The sequence below is a fragment of the Bos grunniens genome, chromosome 5 (genome assembly GCF_055505025.1).
Source record: "Bos grunniens cultivar Pamir isolate PY7600 chromosome 5, Bosgru_T2T1.0, whole genome shotgun sequence".
NCBI lineage: Eukaryota > Metazoa > Chordata > Mammalia > Artiodactyla > Bovidae > Bos > Bos grunniens.
The window spans coordinates 734,802-749,726 of record NC_141169.1 but is presented as its reverse complement, the minus strand read 5'-3'; the positions used below and the strand labels follow the sequence as shown (position 1 = coordinate 749,726).

At 41.1% G+C, this 14,925-nt stretch overlaps 1 protein-coding gene across 13 annotated transcripts in view; it reads right to left on the bottom strand.

Moving 5' to 3' along the window:
* The window catches only part of LOC147371230 (uncharacterized), a 155,585-nt gene extending 152,094 nt beyond the window's left edge, over positions 1–3,491 (bottom strand). For 3 of the 13 annotated variants that reach the window (XR_015163364.1, XR_015163368.1, XR_015163365.1), the window contains exons 1-2: positions 3,346–3,491; positions 1,287–1,396 (exon numbers count right to left, since the gene is read on the bottom strand). The gene's annotated coding sequence lies outside the window, so the exon portion shown is untranslated. Of the gene's footprint in view, positions 1–1,286; positions 1,397–1,477; positions 1,807–2,143; positions 2,480–3,345 lie in introns of those variants that run through there. The other 10 variants (XR_015163360.1, XR_015163362.1, XR_015163366.1 and 7 more) reach the window with 9 other exon arrangements.
* Between the last annotated feature and the right edge of the window lie 11,434 nt (positions 3,492–14,925).

Here is a 14,925-nt window from a genome sequence, read left to right as displayed (position 1 = left end):
CACCATACAGGCACAATCTCTGGGATGACTCCATCCCCCAGACCCTGCCCCATGTGGAAACATGTCCACAATTGGCAGGATAACCCCACTTCCTAGACCCTATACCTAGAGTGGCACATCAACAGTTTCTATGGTGACCCCCTCCTAAAGCATGCATCTTGGATCACGTGTCCACAGTCTCCAGGTAGAGCACCCTCCCCTAAATCTGCACTTTGAATCACACATCCACAGTCCTCAGGGTGACCCCACTTCCCAGATGTGGGAATGAAAGGCATAAAAACAGAGTGCTTTTTCAGACATCTGTCTATCAGCAACTGTCTAGATCCTAAGATGTGAGAACTCCAGATTTGCAAGAGGCCCTAATTTCCAGGGTCATAGGCAGTATATTTCCCTGCATTTTCTGAGCTTTGTGAACCCATTCATAGCTTATATTGGATCTGTCCCTGAGGAAACATGCTTGGGAAATGGTCTAAGAGTGCTGAATGCCATGCTGTTGTTACCTTGATTAGTTGACATTCTAATGGAAATAATCCGGCAACAAGGAGTTGCAAGATGCCTGCTTACACAAGAAATCGAAAAAGTTTGACCAAACCTATTGATGTCATAAGTAGGAAAACATCATTTGAATGGATTATCAGGCAGCTGCTGGCCCACACCCTTTTAGTACCAACACAGAGAAAATGCTAATTCTGCCAACAAGGTTCAATAACCAGGTTCACTCTCAGTATGTGTCTCTGTGGTATCCAAAAATTTTCCAAACAGACCTAGGATCACTGGATCTCTCCTACAGAGATAATGTGATGGAAGTTTTACTCTGAAGGGTGGGTCTTGTTGAGGTGAGTCCTTCTCTAAGGCCACAGCTGGGAGGCCTCACACCAAGGCCACAGAAGTGGAGCCCAGAACCAAGGTCACCTGTGAATCTGACTGAGTCCCTTTGCAACTGTTGACAAAAGCCCCTGATCATCATGAACAAGCTTCCTGACTCCCTACCAGGCAAAGATGCCCACTCCAGTAAACACCCTATGATGCCCCAACCAATCACCTAACATCAACCTTCCAGCAGGAATTTTCTTTGTCTTGAAGCCACAAAAGCTGTCGACTTTCCTTAGTCTGTAAGCAGGTTGGCCTGCTGCACTCACAGTGCCCACTTTATCTCTGCTGTTTGTTCTTAATAAAAACTCATTCCCTTTCGAGACACTCTATGTCTGGAAATTCTTTCCAACTCGTACTCAGATTGTTTTAACAAGTCTCCCATCACCAGGGCCACTTTCCTGGATCACACGCACCATTTGTTGTCCACTCGCAGCTCAGAGCAGAAAGGCCCTCTCAGCCCTGTCCTTCCTTCTCACGTTCCACTGTTCCTGGGCAGGCTGTCTTATGTGTCCTGGAGAGGCCTCTGTGGTGTCATGTGGAAGAAACAGGAGGTACCCATGAAGTCTCCCCACACCATCACAGCAACCAGTACCCCAAAACTTACCTCTTCACTCTAGATGGGCCTGGGGGTGTTTCAGGGGAAGTCCCCCAACATGTCCTTGTTCTCATCTAATCCCAGCACTGCCCAAGTGAGAGTCACTAAGTTACTCTGATGACTGCACAGAGAGGATACTTGTTCACTCGCACCTCCCAGAAGCATGGCATTCTTATGGGAAGGCATCTCCCAGGAAATTGGGTTCAGCTGGGCAGTTATCCCACAGGGCTCAGCATCCAGGAACTGTCCACAAACATCTCATTGCAGAGCACCCCCAGCCCCTTTGTTGGACAGATCTGACCTTAAGCCCCTCAGAGCAGGACCTGAGGTAACAAACAGCAGCTTCTGGACAAGTCTGTGACCCTGGTCTTCACTCTGTGCAGCCTCCTTCCAGCAGGTTTTCCAGAGGCTTCCATTGCACCTGGGCACTGAGCCTGTCTCCACCCACCACCCCTCCTCTCCCTGACCCCTGGGTCTCTCTCATTAGAAAAAGTCCTTCCTGAAATTCTCTCCTGCCGGGAGCCGGTGAGGCATTCCACTCGTGACAAAGGTCATGAGGAAGGAGGCTCGGCATACGCAAAGGCGGGATCGAGCCTCAGGAGTCCCCCTGGATATTCTCGAGCATCTTCCCCCAAAAAATCAGAGTCTGCCTACTTTATTGCTTTGTGCTCTCACCTCTGACTTTACTGGGGGCTGTCCCCTACCACCATCTCACTCTCTCTGTCAAAGAGTTAACTTACAGCTCCAATTAATAAAGTTCCTGGGCAATTAGGAGTGTTTAAATCCAAACCCCTCAGATGGCTCTCTAACTCGCCTGACAAGTTTACCTGGACTCCTACAGCTATGCATACGATTGTTTACAGTCTCCCAGCCTCTAGAGGCACGGGAAGCTTAAGATATTCAAATAGTTTAGAGCCTCTCAGAGAGTTAGAAACTGTCAGAATAAACTAGTAAAGGATTTCATTGATGAGCCAATGCTTGTTGCCAAGTTTTCACATCCCCTGAATTGTATCCTTGAATGTGTTGATATGTAGATATATGTTGATATAGTTGATATGTAGAAAAAATAAGTAGTGGCCTTGGTGTTAGTAACTTTAGACCCTTAAGGTAATAAATTCTTTCCTTTGTTGTAAACCCATTACACATCCGCCCTATAGGAATGCAATTTTATCTTCGGAAGATGGCGCCAAACCTTAAAATAATTACTCTTAGAGAAAATAAGTCTTTGTTGATAAGTCCTTGTCAAGAGTCATAAAATGTTAATAGGCCTTCTGGCCAGAAGATGATGTAAATCACCTAAACCATTTGTATACGATAAATTTGCAGGAAGGAAACCCTGGTTTTTGATAAGGATCAAAAACTGCTGACTTTGCATCCCCTATTATCCTCTATGTGTAACTTAGGGTATAAAAACCCCTGTTAAAAATAAAGCTACGGGCCTTGCTCACCAACGCTTGGTCTCCCCATGTCATTCTTTTCACATTCTGGCTGAAGTCTCCATCTGGAGCGCGGAACCCACCATGCTTACTAATTATGCCTGGGCTTCTAAGACCCACTCGAGAAGGTGTCTAGAGTGGGGCACCTTCCGCTATTCGAGAGGGCACCTGCGGCCTACGTAAGTGGTGCAAACTTCTTGAAGTTTTATTGGTCTCCCACGTAAACCAAGCTACTCAGCCTCTTTTCTCCACTGAATTTTCCTACTGAGCTATCCTCATTCTATTACTCTTTATATCTTTGATAAATAAATAAATAGTTGCTGACGCCATCTCCCCTTTGAATACCCTGGATCAGCCAGGGCTGGATCCCGGCACTCTCCCAGTTGTGGGCCAGATAAAATTATTAGAAAACAAGAGCTGCAGCCCCATATCCATCCTTACCCTCAGAACCCACAGGTGTTCCTGGAACCTTGACCAGCACAATGAGGCCCATTTTCTAAAACCACAAGCCCATGTGGGCAGTGATTGGCTGACCTGGCTGTCCTGCCCTTTGCACATGTGTGTGGGTTGAGGTGTATATAAACCCATTCAAGTGCCTGCAGCTGTACTTGATGCGGTCTTTTCTGCTTAGACATTGCAGTGCCGGTTTGGTGAAAGAGAGTGAGGGGCCATGGCATTTCAGGGGATCTGGTCTGTGTGGGGCTCTGCTGGATGTTCTTCAGGAGGTGCTAGGCTGTCATTTGCTAAGGATGGGCTGTGTTGCCTGCTCCTGCTGTTGGAAATCGTTTCAGGCAGAGGTGAGGAAGCAAGAAAACAGGCAGTGGGAGCAGGACAGGAGGAGTAACTCGGTAGGAAAGTGTAAAGCTTTCAGAAGATCACCCAGGCCAGGACCATCCTGTCTGACCTACAGGAGCCAACTCGGTAAGCATGCTATCACTGGAGGGGTTCCAATCACTTTTCTCCATCCTGTGAGGTCTTTACACATAATCAGGTGTTTACCTGGAAGTGTGGATGAAGTTCAGGAGTGGCTAGCCTGGGGGTCAGCCAGCGTTTACTTAGAGATGACTCTGGGGAGGTTTCCCAGCTATGCACTGAAGACCTTCATTGGGAGGTATGGGGGTAGGGAGTGTGGAAGGGCTGCTGGCTTCACATGCATAAGTCCCCACCACTGACCATATTCAGAACTGCTCATCCCTGGAGTAAGCATCCTAATTGGGTTTTCACCTGTGTAACTAGTGACTTCTTAATTAGCAATATGAACAGTGATAAGAAAATATCCTCAGTCAGGACTGAGATGTTACACCACATGTACCACTGTAAGAATCTGAGGAGATGTGTGCAGCCAGTACCCCTAGGGACAGGCTTCAGACTTGGCACCTCAACAACTCTGATGTCCAGCTACTCCTTTAGCAATTCTGAGGGCCCAGTGCTGACTCTAAGGTTCTGTAATCCACCCTCCATCTGCCTTTAGTGATATCCACACTTATAGGATTCTAAAGAGCAGGGTCTGTGTGGTTGCTCTGTGGCTTCTCTAACAAATGATCACAAGCTGGGTGGGTTAAAACAACAGAAATTCATCCTCCCCCAATCCTGGAGACCAGACACCTGAGATCAACATGGCACAGGGCTGAGGTCCCTCCAGAGACTCCAGGATAGGGTCATTCCTGCCTTTTCCAGCTTCAGGGGCTCCAGGGGTCCCTGGGCTTATTGCCCCCTCCCTCCCATCTCTGCCTCTGCCTTTAAAAGGTTTCTCCTCTGTGTCCTCTTTCGTCTCTTTGAAGGACTCTGTCAGTTGGATTGAAAGTCACCCTAACCCTAGATGACCTTACCTTGATATCCTTAACTACATCTACAAAGACCCTTTTCCCAAATATGGCACTGTTCTGCAGGGACACATCTTTGGTGGCCACCATTCACCTCATTCTCTGTGTATCAAATAACCCTCATTTTAGGAGATCACCACAGGCCCATATAGATGGGCACACACGTGGAGTCTGAAGAGAATGAGGCCCTTGGAGTCACCTGGAGCGGATGCAGGCCTGGCTTCATCAGATGAGGGAAATCACAGGGAGAAGAGGGGCATGCCTTATTCAGGCTTCAAAAAGCCCACGTTGGGGTGGGATGTGAGATGCACCCTGGGGGCAGGGAGCTTCGTCAGGGCCTGATGGAGGGGTTAGGCTTGGGCCAGGGCTGTGGATGTCGAGGGACTTAGTGTGGGGGTTGGCCATACGCCCTGGAGGAGGAGCTCACAGTCACTAGGGCACAAGGAACTGGGAACCTTGGAGGCCTTAGTGCTTCTGAACCTTAAGAGGAAACATTTAAATTTTACATCACCTCCTGCTCCTTCTGCCTCTAAAACTCAGCTTCCTCCTTGCAAAGTCTGGATCATGTAGGTCATGTAGTCTCAGTAAGTGGGGACTTACAATACTTGGAGCTGGAGCTTGTCTCCCTCACCCTTGGCCTGGCCCCTGCAAGCCTGTTTGATCATGCCTGTCTGTGGTAATGCAGATCCTCCTACCTGATACTCCCCTCCTCCAAGTGGAACTCCCCGCTCTGCTGGAGCACTTCCAGTGGCTATGGGTGGCCACTGACAGGACTCTGGCCTCCTGAAGACCCGCTGAGGCTTCAGCTACAGGACAGTGTGAGGTTCAGTTCAGGCTGACAGGACCCACGTGGTTTCAGCTTTGGGACATGGCAGGGTTCAGCCCAGGTGGATGGAAGTCTTGCCTCCTCAGAACTCACTGGGGCTTCAGTTTTGGGGCATTGTGGGGTTCAGTCGAGTCTGATGGGAGTCTAGTTTCCTCAAGACCTGCAAGGAGGTGGTGCTGCTGAAGGAAAATGTGAGGGAAATCTGAAAGAAGCTTTCTGTGTGTGGCTGTTGCGGAAAGTCTGCCTTACGAGAACCCAGGACTGTTAGGGCTTGATGTGGAAAGTTACGGGATTTTAGTCAGTTTTTGTCTGTGGTATAAGATGGTGTCCTGTATTGTTCCTTGGTGTGTGGTTTCTATTTTTCCCAGCACGGTTTATTGGGTGGGGGGGAATGTCCTTTCCTGCGTGTATGTTCTTAGTTCCTTTCTTGTAAATTAATTACCATGTACCTGTTTGTTTACTTCTGAGCTCTGTTGTCTCTGTGCCTATTTCTGTGCCAATTCCACACGTCTTGTTGTGACTTTAGGTGTATACTCTAGATTGAAGTCAGGGATGGAGATGCTGCAAGCCTATTCTGCTTTCTCAGGGTCCCTTTGGCTCTTCTGGTTCCTTTATGGTGCCACACAGATGTAAAGATTGCTTTTGTTTCTGTGAAAAATGTCATGGAAATGTTGGCAGTGATTGCATGAATATGTACATTGCTTTGGTTAGCATGGATATTTTAATGACATTTTCACCCATAAACAAGGGATATCTTTTTACTTGTGTCCATTCAGTTTCTTTGATCATTGTCCTGTAGATTTTAGCTTGCAGGTCTTTCAAGTCCTTGGTTAGATTTCTAGATTTTTAGCTGGGTGGGTGGGGAGATGAAATTGTAAAAGGGAATATTTTCTTAATTTCTGTTTCTAATAGTTCATTATTAGTATAGGGAATTCATAAATGATCTTGCAGTTCTACTGACTTTTTTTATTTTTGGCCCTGCAGTTCGACATGTTGGATCTTAGGTCCCTGACAAAGGATCAAACCTGTACCCCCTGCGGTGGAAGTGCAGAGTCTTAAACACTGTACTGCCAGACAAGTCCATGAATTTGCTTTTTTTTTTAACTTTACATAATTGTATTAGTTTTGCCAAATATCAAAATGAATCCACCACAGGTATACAATAGTGTTATGTGGAAAACTAGAATTAAGACATCTCATAGTTTTAGTTCCATCTGGGTCATCCACAGCACCCAATGCATGGTGTCTACTAATATGCTCTTTGTATGGTGCCTTTTAATACCATGTGGACTAGTACAAGGCAATTAGCATCACTACATTTGTTGAATTTGGTTTGGTTAAATCTTGGCCTCTATTGCAACGTTCAATGTCATCTCTGATTTTCTGGCATGTGGCATACATGGTTGTATTGAACAGTAATTTACTTTCTAGTAAAATTTCAAATGTTTCAACTTTAAATAGTGGTACAAAGTTTTCTACATTCACACCAAATACTACAATGTGTTTTGCCCAAAATAGGAGCACTTCCCTAGGGAACCAGCCCATAACCCCAAAATGGGGGATAACTGTTGTTTCCACATTAGAATCTTATCCATAGGACCAGTTCAACTTTCATCAGCTGCCCAAGATTTGTGAAAATGTCTTTCTCCATTCTAATGCAGTTTTCATTTTCTGGAGCTATCACTGGGGCTTTCCCTCATATTAAAAACATTCATGGATTTAAAGTGACAAGATAACTATGATCTGGGTAGCTTTTTCTGTGTGGTTTCTTTCTCTGAAAAAAGCACTGTTTTCAGTGCTTTTCTATGTTGTTCCATGTGTCATTTTTTCATTGAGCTTTCAGATATATAACAACATTCATCATTTGAGTTATTTTTTTTTTTTTCGTGTTGTATATTTTATTTTATTTTTTTTTCAATATTATCACTTATTATTTATTAAGGTTCTTAAAATATGAGCAGTACTCAGTGGAACAGAGAATGAGATAAAAATATAGTGGAGCAAATTTCCTAATTTCATTTCTACTGTTCAAACAATGAGAGCAGCAGCTGAAGATAATAACTTCTAAGTGTTAAATATTTAAGATCATACACACAATTCTACATATCATAAACTATATAATAAACACATATAAGAAGAAAAAATTTTGGATATAAGCTTTTAAGATTACAAATAGAAAGTCAGATGTCTATTTGCAGTCTTTTTAAAAAATATTTAATTATGGATATGATTTAATTCCACATGCTGAAAACAATATTTTAACTTAGAAACATCTTCCACTCTAACATTCCACAAAACAATTTTCTTATGCATCTTGTGCATCTTCAAGATCGATTACTTTGTTGCCAGTTGAGTTGGATCTTTGTCACCTGTAAAGATCTCCTAGAATGTTCTATCTTTTTGTTTAGGTAGTTTATATGATGTAGAGAGTTTTGAATCAATGTGTGATGCTGTCTTTGGAGCTTCCATCCTGTTATAACTTCCTATTTGTATAACATTTGGAAAGTTTCTGATTTCTGTGTTGCTGTCATTATGTTACATTTTTTTTTCAGTAATGGATTTTTATAGTACTTGATCTCTGTAACACAGTCAGGCACTATCTTGATTTTGAAAGTGAGCTGTAAAATATTTATATAAAATGGAATCTAAAAAAATTGGGAGATTTTAGTCCCAAGGATAATAAGTAAACTTGTATTTAACTCCTTGAAAAAGTCTAGAGATTATAGGTAAGCTCTGTAATTATCCAAAACTAACACTGATAATGAAGGAACTCAATTATAAGGTATGCTCTCTCTTCTAAAGGTAAAAAATGGGGGGAAAATATTTTTGCTTTGGGACACACATGATCTTTTTTTTTTTTTCCAATTTTATTTTATTTTTAAACTTTACATAATTGTATTAGTTTTGCCAAATATCAAAATGAATCCGCCACAGGTATACATGTGTTCCCCATCCCGAACCCTCCTCCCTCCTCCCTCCCCATACCATCCCTCTGGGCCGTCCCAGTTATTTTAAGTATGCACTTTTATAGCATTAACTGCACTCACATTGTAAAAATTTCCCCACCATACATCTCCAGAATCTTTTCCTTTTCCTGAAGTGACACTGTAACCGTTAAACACTCACCACCCTCAATCCCTGGCCATCTTACTCTACTTGGAATTTGTCTTATATGGATATCTTATACTAGTGGAATCATAGAACAGTTTTCCTTTTGTGTCGGGTTTCTTTCACTTGGCATAATAACTTGAAGTTTCATCCACATTATAGCATGTGTGAGAGTTATCTTTTTTTTAACTATGGTACATATACACAATGGAGTATTACTCAGCCATTAAAAAGAAAACATTTGAATCAGTTCTAATGAGGTGGATGAAACTGGAGCCTATTATACAGAGTGAAGTAAGCCAGAAGGAAAAACACCAATACAATATAATAACACATATATATGGAATTTAGAAAGAAGACACTGATATATAGAACAGTCTTATGGACTCTATGGGAGAGGCAGAGGGTGGGAAGATTTGGGAGAATGGCATTGAAACATGTAAAATATCATGTATGAAACGAGATGCCAGTCCAGGTTCAATGCACGATACTGGATGCTTGGGGCTAGTGCACTGGGACGACCCAGAGGGATGGTATGGGGAGGGAGGAGGGAGGAGGGTTCAGGATGGGGAACACATGTATACCTGTGGCAGATTCATTTTGATATTTGGCAAAACTAATACAATTATGTAAAATTTAAAAATAAAATAAAATTTTAAAAAATATATTAAAAAAAAAGTTGAATCATATTCCATTGTGTTTATACTACATTGTGCTTGTCCAGTCATCTGTTGAACCCTTGTGTTGCTTCCACCTTTTGGCTACTATGAATAATGATGCTATTAATATGAGGTTCGAATTTGTTCTGGTTCTTGGTTTTAAATATTTTGGGTGTATAACCTGGACCTGAATGGATAGATTCTATGTTAACTCTGTGTTTATGTTTTTGAGAAGCCCCCTGTTTTCTGTAGCTGTGGCACTATTTTACTGTATTCCTTTCTATGGCAGAGTAATTCATCTTATGGATGGATCTACCCTTCCATTCATGTGTTGGTGGGTATTTTCATTGTTTTTAACATGGGCTCTCAAGAACACTGCTACTGTAAATATTGGTGTACAAGTTTATATTTGAACAACTGCTTTAAATTCTTTGGATGTATATCTAGGAGTGGAGTTGCCAAAACATACGATAATTCAGTTCAGTCACTCAGTCATGTCCAACTCTTTGTGTCCCCATGGACTGCAGTACACCAGGCTTCCCTATCCATTACCAACTCCTGGAGCTTGCTCAAACTCATGTCCATCGAGTTGATGATGCCATCCAACCATCTCATTCTGTTATCCCCTTCTTCTCCTGCCTTCAGTCTTATCCAGCATCAGGGTCTTTTCCAACGAATCAGTTCTTCACATCAGGTGACCAAAATATTGCAGTTTCAGCTTCAGCATCAGTCCTTCCAATGAATATTCAGGGTTGATTTCCCTTAGGACTGACTGGTTGGATCTCCTTGCAGTCCAAGGGATTCTCAAGAGTCTTCTCCAGCACCACAGTTCAAAAGCATCACTTCTTAGGCACTCAGTTTTCTTTGTAGTACAGCTCTAACATGTATACATGACTACTGGAAAAACCATAGCTTTGAGTACACAGACCTTTGTTGGTAATGTCTCTGCTTTTTAACATGTTGTCTAGGTTGATCATAACTTTTCTTCCAAGGAGTAGGTGTCTTTTAATTTCATGGCTGCAGTCACCATCTGCAGTGATTTTGGAACCCCCGAAAATAAAGTCTGTAACTATTTCCATTGTTTCCCCATCTATTTGCCATGAAGTGATGGGACCAGATGCCATGATCTTAGTTTTCTGAATACTGAGGTTTTTTTTTTTTTTTTTCCAATCTTCTTTCAAGAATTATTGATTGATTGATTGATTTTACTTTACAATACTGTATTGGTTTTCCCATACATTGACTTGAATCTGACATGAGTGTACATGTGTTCCCCATCCTGAATCCCCCTCCCATCTCCCTCCCTATCTCATGCCTCTGGGTCACCCCAGTGTACCAGCCCCAAGCATCCTGTATCATGCATCACACCTAGACTGGTGATTCATTTCACATATGATATTTTACATGTTTCAATGCTATACTCCCATATCATTCCGCTCTTGCCCTCTCCCACAGAGTCCAAAAGACTGTTTAATACATCTCTTTTTGCTGTCTTACATACAGGGTTATCATTACCATCTTTCTAAATTCCATATATATGCATTAGTGTACTGTATTTGTGGTTTTTTTCTGGCTTATTTCACTCTGTATGATAGGCTCCAGTTTTATCCACCTCATTAGAACTGATTCAAATGTATTGTTTTTAACGGCTGAGTAATATTCCATTGTATATATGTACCACAGCTTTCTTATCTATTCATCTGCTGATGGACATCTAGGTTGCTTCCATGTCCTGGCTATTATAAACAGTGCTGCGATGAACATTGGGGTACACATGTCTCTTTTGATTCTGGTTTCGTGAATATGAGTTTTAAGCCAGCATTTTCACTCTCCTCTTTCACTTTCATCAAGAGTCTCTTCAGTTCTTCTTTGCTTTCTGCATAAGAGTGGTGTCATATGCGTATCTGAGATTATTGATATTTCTTCTGGCAGTCTTTGTTACAGCTTATGCTTCATCCAGCCCTGGGATTTCACATGATGTACTCTGCATATAAGTTAAATAAACAGGGTGACAATATACAGCCTTGCCATACTCCATTCCCGATTTGGAACCAGTCCATTGTTCTATGTCCAGTTCTAACTTTTGCTTCTTGACCTGCATACAGATTTCTCAGGAGGCAGGTGAGGTGGTCTGGGATTCCCATCTCTTTATTGGAACCAGTCCATTGTTCTATGTCCAGTTCTAACTTTTGCTTCTTGACCTGCATACAGATTTCTCAGGAGGCAGGTGAGGTAGTCTGGGATTCCCATCTCTTTAAGAATTTTCCACAGTTTGTGGTCTTCTGCACATTCACAGGCTTTGTCATTGTCAATAAAGCAGAAGTAGATGCTTTTCTGGAAGTTTTTCTCTCTTGCTTTTTCAATGAACCAACGGATTTTGGCAATTTGATCTTTGGCTCCTCTGCCTTTTCTAAATCCAGCTTGAACATCTGAAAGTTCATGATTCACGTACTGTTGAAGCCTGGCTTGGAGAATTTTGAGTATTACTTTGCTAATGTGTGAGATGAGTGCAACTGCATGGTAGTTGGAACATTCTTTGGCATTGCCTTTCTTTAGGATTGGAATGAAAACTGACCTTTTCAGGTCCTGTGGCTACTTCTGAGCGATATGATCATTACATTTTTATGTTTTTGAGAAAACGCTTGTTTTGCACACATAGATCACACCATTTTACATCTCCACAAGTAAAGTTTGAGTTCCAATTTCTGTACATTTTCCCCAATATTTGTCATTGGTCTTTATTCTTGATTTCCCCCAGGTCCATCCTGAGTGCCTTATTAAGGAGGAAGTAATAATGCAGGACCCACATTTGAGGACAGTGAGTTAGCTTCACATACTTGATGGATAGCTGAGTGTCCATATCAATTATTTAGAATGTTTCTGTGTAGAGATTTTTATTCAACACGACTCATAAAACTTATGTTTTTTTTTTTTTTTTTACCTGTTTGGACACCTGAAATTTCTTTTAAACTTTTGGGAGCTTTCCTGGTCGCTCAGACTCTAAAAGCATCTGCTTGCAATGCAGGAGACCTGGGTTCCGAAAATCCCCTGGAGAAGGAAATGGCAACCCACTCTAGTACTCTTGCTTGGAAAACTTCATGGATGAAGGAGCCTCATAGGGTATGGTCCATGGGGTCTCAAAGAGTCAGAAACGACTGAGAGACTTCACTTTCACTTTCTTTTGACTATAATCAAGCCAATTAGACTGCTTAGTTTATTCTTGCTTTGGCTATTGAGAGCTTTTCCATGCTCTCCTGCATTTATTTTACATAATTCAGCTTTCATGGTTCTTCTTTCTCGTATTTTAGGATTATGCTGCTTTATATATTTACTATCTCAGTCCTAGTATCAGCCACATATTTAAGACTCCTTGTTCCTTTCTATTAAAGACTGTTAATAAAAATTTTCATGTGGGAATAATCTCAGCAGAAAATGCATGGAAATACATACACATGTATACCAGACTATAAATACACATGGTTATGAAGATTTTCACATGGAGCTATGTTTCTGTATTAGGCTAAAGATAGATTATAATGATGTCTCCAACCTGATTTCTTATGACACAGGTATTATAACCTTCTCCCTTTGTCTGCCTGTAACTTCCCACTCCAGTGATAAGAAACTTGGCTTCCATTACTTGTCATTTATCAAATTCAGTGCTTGCTCCATTCAATGACTGAAATGGTAGTTTCAGTCCTCTTAACTACAAACCCCCTGTAGAAAGAACTTACAGAGCTCATTTTTTATGTTTGGTATATTTTGCCTTTGGTCTGCAGATTATATTCATTTCCACAGTGAACTTAGGTCAGATAATTTTGTCCTAATACTGAGTGGCTTTTTTTACAAAAATTCCTTATTCTTTTTTAATCTCTTGGCTGTGCTGTGGCATGTGGGATATTAGGTCCCTGACCAGGAATTGAACCCACCTCTTCTGCATTGGCAACGTGGAGTCTTAACCACTGGCCCACCAGGGAAGTCTGAAGCTTTTCATGTATTTCTCAATCTGTTAGATTCTTTGTTAAATTCTGCATTCCAGTCTTTAACACTCCCATACCATAAATTAATAAATGTTAATAGGTACTAATTTAATTGTTGGGTTTTGAAAACAAAAATCTATATGCTTACACAAATACATAGTGGCAGGTATTCATCACTAAAATATCATGTGAAATATTTCAGCCACATATTCCATAAACTATCATGTCTATTTTACCTTTTCTAGAATGTCTTATAAGGTCATACAGTGTATAGCACTTGAGGCTGGATTCCTTCACTTCGTAATATAAGTGTTAGATTCATGCATTTCTTTTTTTTTTTTTTTTTATAAATGGGTTGGTTGTTCATTCCTTTATATCTCTGAATACTATTGTTTTGCATTATATGAAATGAAAACTAATTTTCCCTCTACCCTCAGTGTTCTTCATTGAGATGCTCATAATGAAAGGGAGATGGATTGGAGAAAAACAATCAGAAGTCTAATATATGCCATGCATACCCCCTGTATAGTTGAAAGATACCTGGGAAAACTGAGTCACTTCCTGAAATGGTCCAAGACTTTACCTTAAATGCTATCATCAGCTAAGAATGAAAGAAGGAGGTTAGGGGATGGAAAAAGCCATTTAAGGGAGATTATTAAATGAAGCACAGTAAACAAAAGTATGGTGGTTATGCAGATTAACATCCAGGTCCATTCCATTGATCTTCTTGATATTTAGTCAAGTCATTTAGACAAGTCAAGTCATTCTTGATATTTAGTCATCCTCCATTTCCTTGTCCAGAAATGGAAGCATCTTTACAAATGGAGATATCCTTAAAAAACATAAATCTACTTTATAAAATGGCATTTCTCCTTGGTTTTAAAAATTCTCCAGGGGCTGCTATTTTTTTTTTTTTAATTAATCAGTCTAAAATAATCTTTTTTGTCAAATGGGCATATTTTGGGTGTGCTGTTTTGTGATCCCCTTGAAATGTCTATGCCCTAATTTACCTGTGAATGCACATCTATGTAAGGATATCCTGATGTTTCTAAGTTTTTAATTATTATGAATTATGAATAGCACTCTCATACATTACTTGGTAGTAATTTTTATTTCAGTTTTCTAAAGCAGTTGTCTAAATACAAGAGGTGCACTTCTTGATTCCTAAGGTGAGACTCTTTAGATTTGGAGAAAGGTGCCAAACTGTCTTCCAGAGTTGACTGTACATGCATTCCACCAGCACCCTGATTATACCCTTGTATGTTTATTTATAATCTCTTTATCTTCTTTGGTCAGGTGTTTCAATTTGAAACAAATTTCAATCTTTCAATTTGAAAGACTGTGTTTCAATCTTTACCAAATTTGGATACTATAGATACAGTCTTGAATAATTGAACTCTTCTAAGAATCTGTCCATTTCTTACATTTATCGATTTTATTGACATATAGTTGTTCATAATAGTCTATTATAATCCTTTGTATTTCTGCATTGTCTGTTGTAACCACTACACATGTGCAAGTTCTGGGAGGTGGGTTCACCATGGAGACTGTGGACATGTGACCCCTATAGAAGTTCTAGGAGGTGGGGTCACCCTTGAGACTGTGGACATGTGAGCCCAGGTACA